Source organism: Protopterus annectens, chromosome 2.part2 (genome assembly GCF_019279795.1).
Source record: "Protopterus annectens isolate FY-2018-M chromosome 2.part2, PAN1.0, whole genome shotgun sequence".
NCBI lineage: Eukaryota > Metazoa > Chordata > Ceratodontiformes > Protopteridae > Protopterus > Protopterus annectens.
In genome coordinates, this window is record NC_056730.1 from 526,667,052 (window position 1) to 526,682,154 (window position 15,103).

The 15,103-nt window shown below is 41.8% G+C and overlaps 1 protein-coding gene across 1 annotated transcript in view; it reads right to left on the reverse strand.

The window, feature by feature from the left end:
- CCHR2.PART2H2orf81 (chromosome chr2.part2 C2orf81 homolog) overlaps positions 1-15,103 on the reverse strand; it is a 401,123-nt gene that overhangs the window by 28,199 nt on the left and 357,821 nt on the right. The gene's annotated exons all lie outside the window — the stretch shown is intronic.

The window sequence follows — 15,103 nt, forward strand, 5'->3', positions numbered from 1 at the left end:
AGGTCCTGCAGTACCCTGTTACATCTCTGGAAATTCCAGGCCAATAGAAGTTCTACATAATATGCCTCTTTGTACATTTTATGCCTATATGACCTGCAAAGGGAATATCATGGGCTATGACTAAAAGCGGTAGATGGTAGGCTCTAGGCACTACCTACCAGCTGCTGTACTCTCTCACCTTCTACCCCTCCCTCAGGGGTCCACTTTCTGTATAGTAACCCTTTGTCCCAGTATACAGATTCCCCCTTTCCTTGAGGGCCAGGTGCCTCCCTAGCTACCTGCCTCAAGCCTTGCAATGTAGGGTCTGAGAGCTGAGCCAGTCTCAACTCTCCCCTTATAACCCTTTCCAGCTCCCATGCCACAGGAAGTCTGGCATCCTCTGACAGTGATGCCTCACTGTCAGCCTGGGTACTACTACTCACCTCTACCTTTACAGTCACTCTGTCCAAAGGACCAGCAGTACCCCCAAGCAGCTGTGGCTCACCTTCAGGCTCATTGCTACAGTGTAGCTCCCTCCCTGAAGTAACCATTTCACCAGTCCTGGCTGCAAGTATTGCAGTCTGTCTGGGTTTCCCCCAGGTTACTAGACCTACATGCTTGTCTCCTAGCCTGACCGCATGTAACTGCATAAGCACATGGTACTACCTCATCCAAATCCTTCCCTCTCAGGACATCAGCAGGATGGTAGTTTAGTACCCCTGTTGTCTCAAGACAACCTACTATTGGCATTTTGTCTTTCCAACTTACTGGCTCCCTCAACTTTTGTTCCCCATCTTGCCTCCGTGGACACCTGTATGCCACATGGCCCCACTGGTTGCATTCAAAACATTTAACCCTAGCTCCTGGATGTGTACCTGGACTAGTGGCTTCCCCTACTCCTGACAGATTCTGTTGGGGCAGTCTGTGCTGCCCACCATGGATTTCTTTAGACCCATGAGCAGTAATGGGGGTCCCCTTCCTGTGAAGGGCTGCCCTGCTTGCCAGGTATAGGTCTCCCTTCTTCCCCAACTCATCTGAAGTAGCTCATTGTCTATCAGCTAACCAGATCCTCATGTCCTCAGGCAAAGTGCTAAGGGCTTGTTCCCTCAGCAAAATGTCTGCCAGCCCTTCAAAAGTGGTGACCTGACAACCACTCACCCAACTATGGAAATAAGTGCTCAGTTCAGCAACATATTCACACACACTTTCATCTGCCTTGCGTCTATGTTCACAAAACTTTTTCCTATATGTTTCAGGTGTTAGCTTAAACAGTTCTAAAAGACAATTTTTTACAGCAGTATAATCAAAACATGCAACATCAGACATTTTAGGTAATGCAGTTCCAGCTTTACCATGGAGTAAGGGGGGTCAGGAACTGTACCCAGAGCTTTTGGTCAACTTCATACTATTTACATACACTCTCAAACATATGAATGAAGCTATAAAATTTATCCCCATCTTTAAACTGCGGAAGAAATTTACTGACCTTTTGTGCTTCTGGGGTCCAGTTACTCCCTTTCCCATTACCTCCATGACCCTGGCAAAGAGTCAGCATCTCCTTCTCATGCTGCCTCTGTCTTTCTTGTTCCTCAGCTTGCAGATGTAACAGTTTCTCATCCTCCTCAGCCTGTAGACGCCTCAGTCTCTCAGCTGCTTCTAATTTCACACACCTGGCCTCCAACTCAAGTCTCTTTAGCTCCAGCTGGATTTTTAAGTCCACTGCAAAAAGGTTGAGCTGTCCATTCTCCTAGGGAACTATATATCCACTGCCAGTCTGATTGTCCTCCTGGTTGCTGTTTTCTGATGCAGCTGTAACCAAGGCTGCAGTCAGGTCTGCCTTAGTCAGGTTTCCATGCACCAGTCCCCTAGCCTGGCACATCTCCGCCAGCTGGCTCCTTGTAAGCTTTCCATAACAAATATACACAGTAAAGTGCAATTTCCCTTAAGAGCACACAGAGATCACAGTCAGTCTGGGGCTGGTCACTCCCTGGCTCCCCAGGTCCCCAATAAGACTCCCGACTGACACAGCTATAAGGTCCAGATCTCAGCCTAGCTGGGCAAGCTAAAATCTCCAGCAACCTCTCTGTCCAACCAGTGCTTTGTGTCCCTGCCCAAGTAGCTGACACACACACACACACACACACACTTTGAGATAAGAGTTTACACAACCACACAGACATTTCTGGGGAAGGCAGGCACAGGTTCTCCAGCTGTACCCCTTTTACCCAGACTATACGGTAGTAATTACTGCCACCACCCAGCTAATATTATCAGCTACCCAAAGGCCCTTAAAATGGTGTCCAATTATTACTGTGCAATATTATTATCCAATTGGTAAGTGTGACTAATCAGTCAAGGCTTATTAGAGTGGCTTTGTACAATAAACGTTATAAATATGCAATGTACTCTAGAGCTTAACTTATCTCTACACAAACCAGCCACAGTTAAAAGTTTTAAAATATTTAATAAATAATTAAAACCACAAGACACTACTTTCTACTACAGTCAGTTCTAGTCAAAAGAGTTCAGAGATCACACAGAAATACTTAAAATAAATCAGTAGTACAGTTCTGACATCACAAAAAAACACTTCGTCTAAACTTTCTAATTCCTAGCTATTGCTACAAGAAAACACACTTCTAAAATAATTTAATTACATAGAGCAACAGACAGTGCTGTGTTGGATATTCAGGCAAAATGCTTAATAATCTCTGGTTTTCTCTGTTTAAATTGAAACTGCATTTCTGCTAAAACATTACATCATCTTTTACACTTTCCTGGTGTTCCCAGGCTGACAGAAACTGCATTTACATTATTTTACACTTAGAGCAATAAAGGACATTCCATATGATTACCTTTAGCCTTAAAACAATAGGCAGGAAGCCTTCATCTAGCCGGACTGGAGCCAACTTGTAAACATCAAAGGCAATCATGAAATAATTTTAATTTCAAAGGACCAACAAGAAATGCTGGACTTAGCTTTCCTTACAGCAGATGGCAATGTTGCTGCATTGTTTTAAGTTCAACATTCACAGTATTTACAAATGATAGAATTATGTAGCTTTCCTTACAGCAGATGGCAATGTTGCTGCATTGTTTTAAGTTCAACATTCACAGTATTTACAAATGACAGAATTATGTACCAAATTCTGTTTGACTAAGCTGGCAGCCTTCACCCATCTCTACCAGTCTTCACAGGCAGTTCACCATTTAACATAGTGGTTAGTTAATGTTAATAGTGAGTAAATATTGTCCTGGACTGTGTTTAATGTATTTTTTTCAGAGTGAAATATGATTGATTAGTTATTGAATAAGATCTTCTGTTTCAAAGTAGTTTTATTGTTAAGCAGTATGACTTAATAGCCACTAGGTGACAGTGTATGAATTTACTATTTAAGCAATAGAGATGAGGGGGGCCTTTTAATCTGATGAAGTTCATGTTTGCAATAAACTGGATGAAAGTGTTAAAACAATACTGGGTTTTACTTCTGGTAATTGCAAGTATGTTATACACACAAGAAACTAAAAACTGACATGAGAAAAATGAAGGCATCCCATGAAAAGACTGGCTACAGAACACAAAGCTAACTATAAATCTTTCATTAGTTACATCAGAAAAATCAAAAATAAGACCCAACATCATACCTCTCAACTGTATAGATTTTTGCAGAATGTCCAGATTTTTTTCCTCATATTTTTTACCTATTTTTCATAAAAAATGATGTTTTCTGGTAAGCAGTAATCCAACAATACTGAAAAGTATCTGCAGTGCAATATTCAACAAAGTCTTACCCTCACCCAAACAGCAAAGTCAGCAGTATCAAACTATGTTACTGTGCAATATAAATGTAGGCCTTAAATCAATCACAAGTGCAAATTTTCCAGTGTAAATAAGCTAATAACTTAGTAATGAGTGACAATCTGTTAAATCAGTGCAATAATGCAACTATTTATTATTGTTGTGTTTGTCATCTGTGTCAATAGAATTTTGTGCATTATCATCATGTTAAATGTAGTCTATGTATTGTATGTACAGTGAGTCCAAAGAAACGTAATTTCACTTGGTTCGCACTTGTGTGAATCAAAGTGACAATAACGTTTTACTTTGACTTTGAAATCATTGGCTATTCATTAAAGATTGAAGTCAGAAAATATTACCAGACGTTTGTGTTTCAGACTTCATACTGATCAGAAAATGTATGTTAATGCAAAACCTGTTATTCTATCAACTTTCTAAGTTTATAGGAGCAATATTTAAAAACTATCCCTGTTTTTGGGCCTTTGTCCCCCCATTATTTATGTCTTTGTTCAGATTTCTTGAGGTATGCCCAACATTGCTCCAAGCTTATTCACATGGGAACTAACTACTCCAATTCAGTGGCTATTGCCAACACACTGAAATAAATTTAATGCCAACTTCACCACAGAGACATCTATTCTAAGTCCACTTATCATTGAAGGAATCAGTCCACCAACCATCATGTAAGTCCATGCGCCATATCTCTCAGCCTCTTAAAGCAAGAAATCTGGACAAAGCCATGAATAAAAGTGGGACAAAGGCCCAGAAATAGGGACAATTTTTAAATATTGCTCTTACAAAGCTGATCAAATAACAGGTTTTGCATTAGCATGAACTTTCTGAAGGGTATGAACTCTGAAACTCAAATTATCTGTTATTTTCTAACTTCATATTTTAATGATTTGCCACTAATTTGCCATAAAACCACAATTTTATGAAAAACAGACCAAAAATATGAGTAAAAAGTCTAGACATTCTGTGGAAATCTGTACAGTTGAGAGGTATGGATGCACTAAAGGTACTCTCCAAAATTAAGAAGGCTTCATCTATGGGGCCTGGCAACACACCCAATTGCCTAATTAATTGCACTAAGCAAGTACTGACAGATACAGTCGGACTTCTTCAACCTGTGCCTAGCAACAGGCTTTGTCCCAAGGGAGTGGTTCACAGCTGTAGTGATACTATTCCACTAGAGAGGTCCCAGCACAGAACCATTAGCCTAATGAGTCATACATGCAAGGCCATGGAGCATGCCATAGTTAACCTAATTAACTATGATTACCTGAAAAAAAAAACTTTTAACTTCATCTCAGTCTGAAATGTTATTTTAATTTTAATGTGCATTCTTTTTCTTGTATGGCCATCTTTTTGTATTTCTGCATATCGTCTGCTATAAATATATTGTCTTTGTCTTTGCTATGATTTATTGTGATTGTAATTCTGTACCAGAGTTGTGACTAAAAAAAGGAAAGTTGACCAGCTCACTTATCTTGTTATCAAATTGCAAGTAAGTAAATAAATAAATATCAAACACAAAATTAAATAATTCCAAAACTCTTATCATTCCCGACCATCAGCAATTTGACTTTTTTTAACAGTAAATCCTGTCTAATGAATCTTGTGATCTTCTTTGAGAGGGTGACTCGGGCTGTAGACTGAATAAGTTGGCTAAGTAATAGCTGTCATTCTAGGGGGAATCCCAGTATCACTCACATACACCACAATCCACACATTGTGTGAACGAAACATTCAATACCAAACCACATGCAAATATACTAAGCAAGTAAAAGGGGTACCAAATTGATCTAAATGTGGTTAGGCTAGATAGCCAGTTGACATAGGGACAGGAGTCACACAGTAAGAGCAGGATCCACTGAGAATATAAATCTAATCAGTGGGGTTCAATGGGTATCTGTGCTGAGACCACTGCTGTTTAATATCTGCTTCTCTAATCTCCACTTATCAAATAAATATAACTGCAGGCTGGGAGTCAGGTTTTATATCATAAAGTCGAACACTGCGAACTTCAAATACCAAAATATCAAACTGAATACACCGAAGTGTAAGAGGTTCGAAAAACGCAAAACTGCGAAGATCGGAATTCCGAATGGTCATAGTTGGCCCTTCTGTACTCTGATGTTTGTCTCCACTGTGGTGCGATCTCGGAGTTGGTATATTTAAGTAGGGGGGGTGTGGTGGGCACAGCCCTCCACGTTGGTGGGGGGGGTGAAGTCCCCCACATTAGTAATACTGTGAAGTGTTTGTGTGTTGTTACGTTGTCTTACGGGTGTGAAGCTGTCTGACCATTGCTGTTCGGAGTTCTGATATTTGAAGTTTTGGGTTTTCGTACTTCTTGTACTTCGGAGTTTTCAGTTCGGGATATTGGTATTCGAAATTCTCAGTCTTCGATTACATAATATAGACTCCTGGGAGTCGTCACTAATTCCTCCTATGACATACATGCACTCCAGCAAGAGCTTACACTTGTCAGTAGCTAGTGTACTAAAAATGGCAGAAGCTCAATGCCAAAAAGTGCAACATTGTACCAAATGGTAAGCACCCCCTTGTAACATATATAAAACACCACTTCAAAATGAAAAAGTCGTGACAGACTTGGGTAGACAGCTCTATTATATTTGACTAGCACGTTGCAGGGGTGGTTAGGAAATATGCTTATTTTGCACAGCTCATACCAAAAGGTATTTTTTCCAGATGAAAAGAAGTACTCACATCCTTAAATCTGCATTGATTAGACCCATCATTGAGTACAGCACCCCCTTTGGGATGTGCCTTCCCAAGTATATCAAGAAAGTGGAATGGCCCCAGAATTTTAAAACTAAAAAGAATAGGGCTGCAACAGTTCTGAACTACTATGAAAGACTGTGGTCTTTTTCTCTGCACTGAGTTTCATATAGACTCCTTAGGAGGTGAGCTGTGTCATGCTTATAGATCTATAAGGGATCCAGTAGTCCAAGAATTCTTATGCCTCAATAAATCAAACAGCTTAGCTAATATTATGGACAGGGATCTAAAACTACTACAGCAAATAAATAAGACAAAGAGGAGGGATAGATTTGTCATGCAGTGTCAATCTCTACCTTGGGAAAAAACTTCATTCTCCATGTTAAGCAGTGTACACGTGGTTTACCTTTAAAAAGGAGCTGGACAACAAGATGGGTGTTCATAAATTCACTCCTGGTATGAATGACCTGGTATTCCTTGAAAAAAGGAGGCAAGGAAGATATGGCCTCATGACTCAGTTGCCTTCCACATCCAATGAAAGTACTACCCCTCTCTCACTGTAGTGTCGGAAAAAGCCTTAATGCGAGGATCCAAAATAAGACCTCCTTTTGATTTCTCCTATAAACTGTTAAAAAAAGAAGTTATGTTCTTACCATAACTTTCCATCTGTGCTGTTGATCTTCATTCATTCAGGACTGATGGGTTTCAGTTCCGTCCTAGGAACTGACTCGGCCAATATAACAAGCTCGCGCTAGCCAAAAAACTGTCAAGCTAAGTCTTACCCATAGTGCCCCTCTCCTCATCTCCTCAGGTCTAGTTTGACCATTAGGATAGAAAGTGGAGGCTTTATCTGAGCATCTGCCCTATCAGGTAACCAGTACAAAATCTGAACCTCCAGGAGTCTTTCAGTCCGGGGAAGGAGGGCAGGATGTCATGAATGCATGAAGATCAACAACACAGATGGAACATTTTGGTAAAAACATAACTTCTTTATCTGATGTTGTTAATCTTCATTCATTCATGACTGATGGAACAGAGTTCCTAGCTACTTTATGTCTTGGAAGGCCCTATGGAAGGATATTACTGAGCTCCTTTGAGCCAAAGGATGCTCTTCCCTTGGAGAATGTATCCAATTTGTAATGAGTAATAAAGGTATGAGGTGTAGCCCAAGTAGCTGCTGCGCAAATGTTATCCATAGAGGATCTAGAATGAAAGGCTACCAAAGTAGAAGCTGATCTGGTGGAGTGAGCCTTGACTTTAGTTAAAAGAGTGACCTTGTTCTGTTGGTAAACAAAGGTAATGCAATCTCTCAACCATTTTGATAAAGTAACTTTGGAAAATGACTTGCCCAATCTTGGACCTGAGAGGGATAGGAATAGATGGTCTGATTTTCTGAATGATTTAGTTCTGTTTAGGTAAAAACTTAATTGTCTAGTAAATGTGAACAGTATTCTCCTTTGCTGGAAAAAATTGGGAAGAAAACTGGTAAATCAATGGACTGGTTGAGATTTGAATCTGCGATAACTTTTGGTAGAAAGGAAGGGTTAGTCCAAAGCAATACTCTCTTTGTGGAAAATTATGCATGGGCGATTTACACACAAAGCTTGCAACTCTGATATTCTCCTGACTGAGGTGATGGCTACCAGGAGTAAGGTCTTCCAAGAGAAAAACTTCATATTACAGGTGGCTGATGGCTCAAAGGGTTGACAAGTTAAGGTTTGTAAGACTAGCATCAAATTCCAAGGTTCAATAGGATCTTTAAGAGATGGTCTTAAATACATGACTCCATTTAGAAGGTCTTGCAGAGACGGTGGGACATCAAAGAAGAAACATTAAAACCATTTTGAAAATTGGAGATAGCTGCTAAATGTACAATAATAGTGGAGGCTGAGGCTCCTGATTGGAGTAAAGTTGGCAAGTATTCTAAGACCTTATGAATCGGGGCTGAGAAGGAGTCTAGTTTTCGTTTTTTAGCCCAGATCACAAATCTATCCCATTTACTATGGTAATGTTTCCTGGTAGATGGTTTATGGGAAGCCAGAAGTAACTTTTGTACCGGGGAAGACAGATTAGTCTGCCTAGCAATTACTGGAGGTGGAGAAACCAATCAGTCAGTTTGAGACTCAGTAGGTCGGGATGGACCAGCCCTTGTGGATGAGACAACAGTCCTGGGGTTGCATCCAGCATCCACAGACGATGAACTAGGTAAGGCCACAGAAAGGGGAACCAGAATTGGCAGGGTCAATAGGGTGCAATGAGGATTACTTTGCTTCTCAACCATTGCACTTTTTTTGAGAAGTGTGGACTCAGGGGAAAGGGAGGAAAGGCATAAAGCAGTCTTGGTGGCCAATCATGTACCAGAGCATCTCTCAGTGACTCCCCCTGAGGGGCAATCAGGGTGAAGTAGCTGCTGCATTTGTGGTTCAAGGGAGAGGCAAAGAGATTACAGCAAGGGTGGCCCCAACGATGAAATATTTGTGTCGCTATTACGAGATTGAGAGACCACTCGTGAGGCATCAGAATGTTTCTGCTCAGTTTGTCCGCAATCACACTGGAATTCCTGGAAATGTGTGTTGCTATCAGAAAGTGGTTGGAATTTATCGCCCATTGCCACACTCTCAGTGCTTCCCCACATAATGGGTAGGATCTGGTTCTTCCTTGCTTGTTGATGTACCAGACCACTGACATATTGTCTGACTGGATAGCAAATGTCCCAGATGGAAGGGTCGCATGGGATGCTTGCAATGCTAGAAGGACCGCCCTCAGTTCTAGGACACTGATATGCAGATTGGCCTCTAAGGGGGACAAAGTGCCTCGGATGGTTCTTCCCTGAAAATGCCCCCCCCACCCCCACCCAGTCAGGGAGGCGTCCATGGTCTCTATGGCCTTGGGTTGAAGTGGTGAAAAGGGGAGACCCCATAACTCCTCTTCTGGCTTCATCCACCAACTCAGATCTTGTTAGCAATGCTTTGTTATGAATTGGGAAAGACATTGGGTGCGTCACTACAGGCCACTGAGAGGCTAGGAGCCATTGAAGCAGCCTCATATGGAATCCCAAAAGTGGGACCAGAGTGATCAATGCTGCCATCAAACCCAGAAGTTGTAAGACCAATCAGGCTGGAACTAGGTCTTGAGAGAGTATTGCTTGTAGTTGAGATCTCAACCTTTGTATCCTGTGCTGAGTTAGAGCAACTAGGCAGGATTTTGTGTCAAATGTCACCCCAATGATTTCTAAGGTTTGAACAGGTACTATCTTTGACTTTTCCTTGTTTATTGAGATGCTCAGCATGTTTGCTAGTTTTAAAGTGTAGTGTACGAGTTAAAGCAGTAGACTCTTGGTTGGAGCGGTAAGGAGCCAATCATCTAAATATGGAAACACACAGAATCCTTGCAGCCTCAAGTGAGCTGTTACTACTACCATGCATTTGGTGAACACCCTGGGGGCCATGGTGAGAACAAAGGGCAGTACTTGAAATTGATAGTGATTGGCTCTCACCTGAAAGTGGAGATATCTCCTGGATCATTTGTCCATTTTTATGTGATAATACTTATCCTGAAGATCTATGGAGCGCATCCAATTGTCTTTTTCCAGAAATGGAAGGATAGACTGAACCGTGACCATCCAAAATTTTGTCTGTCTGATGAACTTGTTCAAGATGCTGAGATCCAAAATCGGTCTCCAGATCTCAGTCTTTTTTGGCACTAAAAAGAATCTTGAGTAAAACCTGGATCCTATTTGATCTGGTGGGACTGTTTGGATGACTCTTTTTCTAGCAGCTTTAGAAGATCTTGTGCTGCCGCATCCCTTTGAGTGGTTGGAACATCAGGGATTCACCTTAGTGGTCTTGGATAAAGGTTGAAGGGAATATGGTAACCTCTGGACATTATCGTCTGCACCCAGGAATTTGAAGGTATTGAGTGCCAGGCCAAGTGGTGCAGAGAGAATCTCCCCCTGACTGCTTCCAGAGGTAAGCAATCGGGCTGATCTTCAGGAGCATTGATAGGGCTGCCCAGAGAAGGAATCCCTGGAGCCCTAGTTTTGTGGGCCCCCTCTGCCATGGGAGGGGTGTCTCCCCAAAAAGTCCCTTTCCCCTCTACCCCGGGGAGAGAACTCACCACGTGTCACGAAAAGGCCCTTGGGATTTTTTGAACCACATCTTCTCTCATCTCTAATTCTTCATATAGGATTGTTGAGGGTGGAAAAATGTACGCCTATGGCAGACACTGTCTTTCCGTCTTTTTCATACCTGGCTAAAGTGTCTTTAACTTTTGGGCCAAACAAGGAAGACTCATCAACCATAGCATTGATGAAGGAAGACTTGAAGGGGTCTGCAAAGTCACACAAATGAATCCAGGTTTGACATCTCATGACAATGCCTGAACCCACTGCTCTGGCTACCCCCTCAGTTGTATGGGTGATCAACCACATGGAGGAGTTAGAAATGGACTCCAGGTTGATAAGCTGAGAGGCAACTTTGTCACATACCTCATCAGACAATGCTGCTGCCAAGGTTCCTGAAAGGTCTGTAACCAGATCCCTCTGAAGATGAGCAAAATGTGCCAGATAGTTCAATGACCTTATGGCGAAGGTCACTGGAGCATAAACCCGCTTCCCTATTCTGTCTATCGTCTGGGACTTTCTGTTTGGAGGATGGACAGTTGAACTCTCTTCAGCAAGTTCTTTCCTAGTGGCTGCCCCACCACCACTGAATCCTCTGCCTTTGAACCAATGGGGGTGATCCTGTGGAGGAGAGAGAATTTTATCTGGCCTCCAGGGAATTGGCTCAACAGTGTCAGGGGCCTTTCGAGGGCACTGCATGATGAGCTCCACTAGCTCATCCACAGGCAGGGTCACCCATGTAGTAGAGGGTTGAGCACAGAAAGCCTGTAAAAATACAGATTCCTCAGTAGAAGGGTTGATGGGATTCCAGTCGCCCCTCTGCTTCAGAATCTCCAGTATGTCTCCAAATGAGACATCCTCAGGGGGTGAACATGGGGACCATTCTCCCACATCGTAATATGCATCTTCAGTGAGGCATTCCTCAGGGGAATCAATGTGCTTCTTGCGCATTCCCTTGTTGGGTGGCTCTTCAGGGGGACCATCTGAAGAGGACCCCAAAGAGTGGGTGCCCTGTAGTAGGGTGTCTTGCTGCTCCTGTGCCCGATGTCCCAGTGTAGTGGGCTGTGTTAGCTGCATACCAGAGGAAATATGTATATCATGATCTGGCGCAGAAGGGGCCAACTGCATGCTTGCGGAAGCAAGAGCCCTTTCCATTAACTGGAAGGCAGGCCCAACTGAAGAGGGATGGGAGCCCAGAACAGAAAAGGACCACCTCAGAACAGGGGTCACACCTGCCAAGCCCGCCTCCAGGGTTGGAGCCACGAGAGGACTCAAGAGCTGTCAAAACAACTGGAATCGTAGACAGTGCCATAGAAAAAAATCTGCACTGAACTAGGGATCATGATGACAACAGGCCAGTCATGGTCTCAAGGGTGGACTGGCTCCGACTAAGCCATGGTCCACAGGGCAGGCTCCTGGACCATGGAAAGGTGTACCACTGGAACCGAAGGAGTTGGCACCAGGATAGGCATTGGTACAGAGGACACCAAAGCCTGTGGGGAGGTTGAAGGAGGAACGTATGTTGGAGTCTGTGGAGAAACTTCCTTGGCTCTGGATGGGAGGGAGGTCTTGGATGGGGTTGAGATGCCTCTGGCTCTGAGGAGCTAATCAACTAGATTCACTACATCAAGCTTTGAAAGACTCCTGGTCAAACGGGTTGTTGTCCAAAAAAGGGGTCAATGGACAGGGAGTATCATATCCTGGCTAAAAATTCACCTTTTGGCACTGAGTTCAAAGGACTTGAATATTGTGATGGGGAGGGAGTGACCAGTTCAGAGGGAAGCACTATTTTTGGTGCGAAAAGGGTGTTTGGTACTGAGGAAATAGTCGGCACTATGGTAGAAGTTATGATTGTCGGTTCTGTAGAACAGGCTGTCATCAGCACCATAGAGGGTGTTTTTGGCTCTGGTGCCGAGAGTGTCAGTACGGACAATTTGGGTTGTTTTTACTTAGGTTAGGTATGTGCCTTGAAAGGCTTCGGTTCCTGAACCGAAAGAGTTCGCTTTTTTATGTCTTTCTTTGGAGGTGTTGAATCCTCCACCTCAGAAAATGCCTCCAAAAATGGAGTTTTTAACAGTCCTGTTAAGATTAGTTTATTTTTATGCTCTGCTAATGTGCGAGAGCTGAATCCTTTACAAAGTTCAAAAGAAGGTTGAATCTGGAGGTGGAGAACTCCCAGACAACAGACGCAAGAAAGATGCCCATTGGAGTTGGGTATCTTTCTGACACATTTATTGCACTGCTTAAATCCTGTAGTGCCCTTCTTATCCAACATTATTACAACAATAAACTGTTAGAAAGGTGGTAGACCAAAGACAGATACAGAAACACACAGTCAAGGGAGGATGAAAAAAATTTCCTCTCTTCTACTTTATTTATGGTGACCAATAAAAAAATTAAGCAAATTATTTAAATTAAACACTAATTTAAATAAATTGCTTAACTTTTTTATTGGTCACCGTAACCTTTTCAGTGGTCATTGTAACTGTTTATAGCTCTGTAACTAAACCGCAGTTTAATTTCTGAAGAAGTTCCATTAATAAAAGGAACAAAAGTGCTTAAAATACACCAGTTCAGTGTGTTTTTCTTTGGATACCACTCTGATTCTGATATATATACTATTAATATGTTGAGTGTGCCTTGTGTGAAAATGACAAGTGTGGTATTTAGAATGCAGAGATACTGTTAGAAAAAGATTGCAATGTCGACTCTGGAAGACCGACTGTAGTACGGCATTCATTACCATGCAGTCGACCTTCACACCATCGGGAGAGTTACCCTTTTCCGCACTGTAGTGCGATCTCAGAGCAGGAATATATAAGTGGCAGGGGTGTGGGGGGCGAAGGGGGGGCTTGCCCCCCTGCAAAAACATGACTGTCAGCACTGTGCAATACGGTTTTAATCCGTACAGGCTGCTGCAAAGGGGATATTGGACTTCAGAAGTCGAATTCGATTTCGCCTGAATTAGTGTCCGATATTCCAACCTACTTAGTATTCCAAACATCGAACATGCAAACCGCATTTCTGAACAGTTTACATTCTGTTTGATGTTTTAATACTAAATATATATATATATATATATATATATATATATATATATATATATGTATATATATATATATATATATATATATATATATATGGTTCCACTTGATATCATTGAATTACCATTTCATCGAATTGCAAATCATCGAGACCAAATCGTCGAAAACTCATTTCATCGAAAACTCATTTAATCGAATCTCAAATCATTGAAAACTATGAAGCAACTACAAATAACATCCCAGACACTTTGTACTATGTCTATGCAGGGGGGCAAGCCCCCCTGCACCCCCCATGACACCCCCCATAATTAAATATACCAACTTCAAGATCGCATTACAGTGGGGTTAGGAAATTACCTTTTTCCCCCACTGTAGTGCGACCTTGGAGTTGGTATATTTATTTATGGGGGGGTGTGGGTTTTTGTTTTCACTTGTTTGTCTGTTTTTTGTTTTCAAATGTGGGAAAATGTGTTATGGTCTGATGAGACCAGGTTAGAACTTTTTGGCCACAATTCCACAAGGTATGTTTTGTGTAAAAACAACACTTCGCATCACCAAAAGAACACCATCCCTACGTTGTAGCATGATGGTGGCGGTATCATGCTTTGGGGTTACTTTTCTTCAGCTCAAACTGGGGCTGTAGTCAAGATGGAGGGAATTATGAACAGTTCCAAATGCCAGTCACTTTCAGCCCAAAACCTTCAGGCATCTGATAGAAAGCTGAAGATGAAGAGGAATTTCACCTTTTAACACGACAATGACCCCAAGCATATATCCAAATCAAAAAAAGAAAGGCTTCACCAGAAGAAAATTAAGGTTTTGGAATGGCCCAGCCAGAGCCCAGACCTAAATCCAATAAAAAATCTGCGGGGTGACCTGAAGAGGGCTGTACACAAGAGATGCCATCGCAATCTGACAGATTTGGAGTGCTTTTGCAAGGAAGAGTGGGCAAATATTGCCAAGTCAAGATGTGCCATGCTGACAGACTCCTACCCAAGAAAACTGAATGCTGTAATTAAATCAAAAGGTACTTCAACAAAGTATTAGTTTAAGGGTGTGCACGCACAACAAAGTATTAGTTTAAGGGTGTGCACACTTATGCAACCAGCATATTGTATGTTTTTTATTTTTTTATATTTTCCCCCCTAACAGATGTATTTGTTTTTCAATTGAATTGTACAGGTTTTAGGTCACATTAAAGGCGGGAAAAGTTTTGCAAATATTTATTGTGGTCTCATTTTTTTTTTTATCACAAAAATATGTGTGTATATGTGTACATATATATATATATATATATATATATATATATATATATATATATATATATATGTATATATATATATATATATATGGATTCACTTCATAACACTGAAACTTCATAACACTGAAAATGACAAAACTTCATAATACTGAAGACCA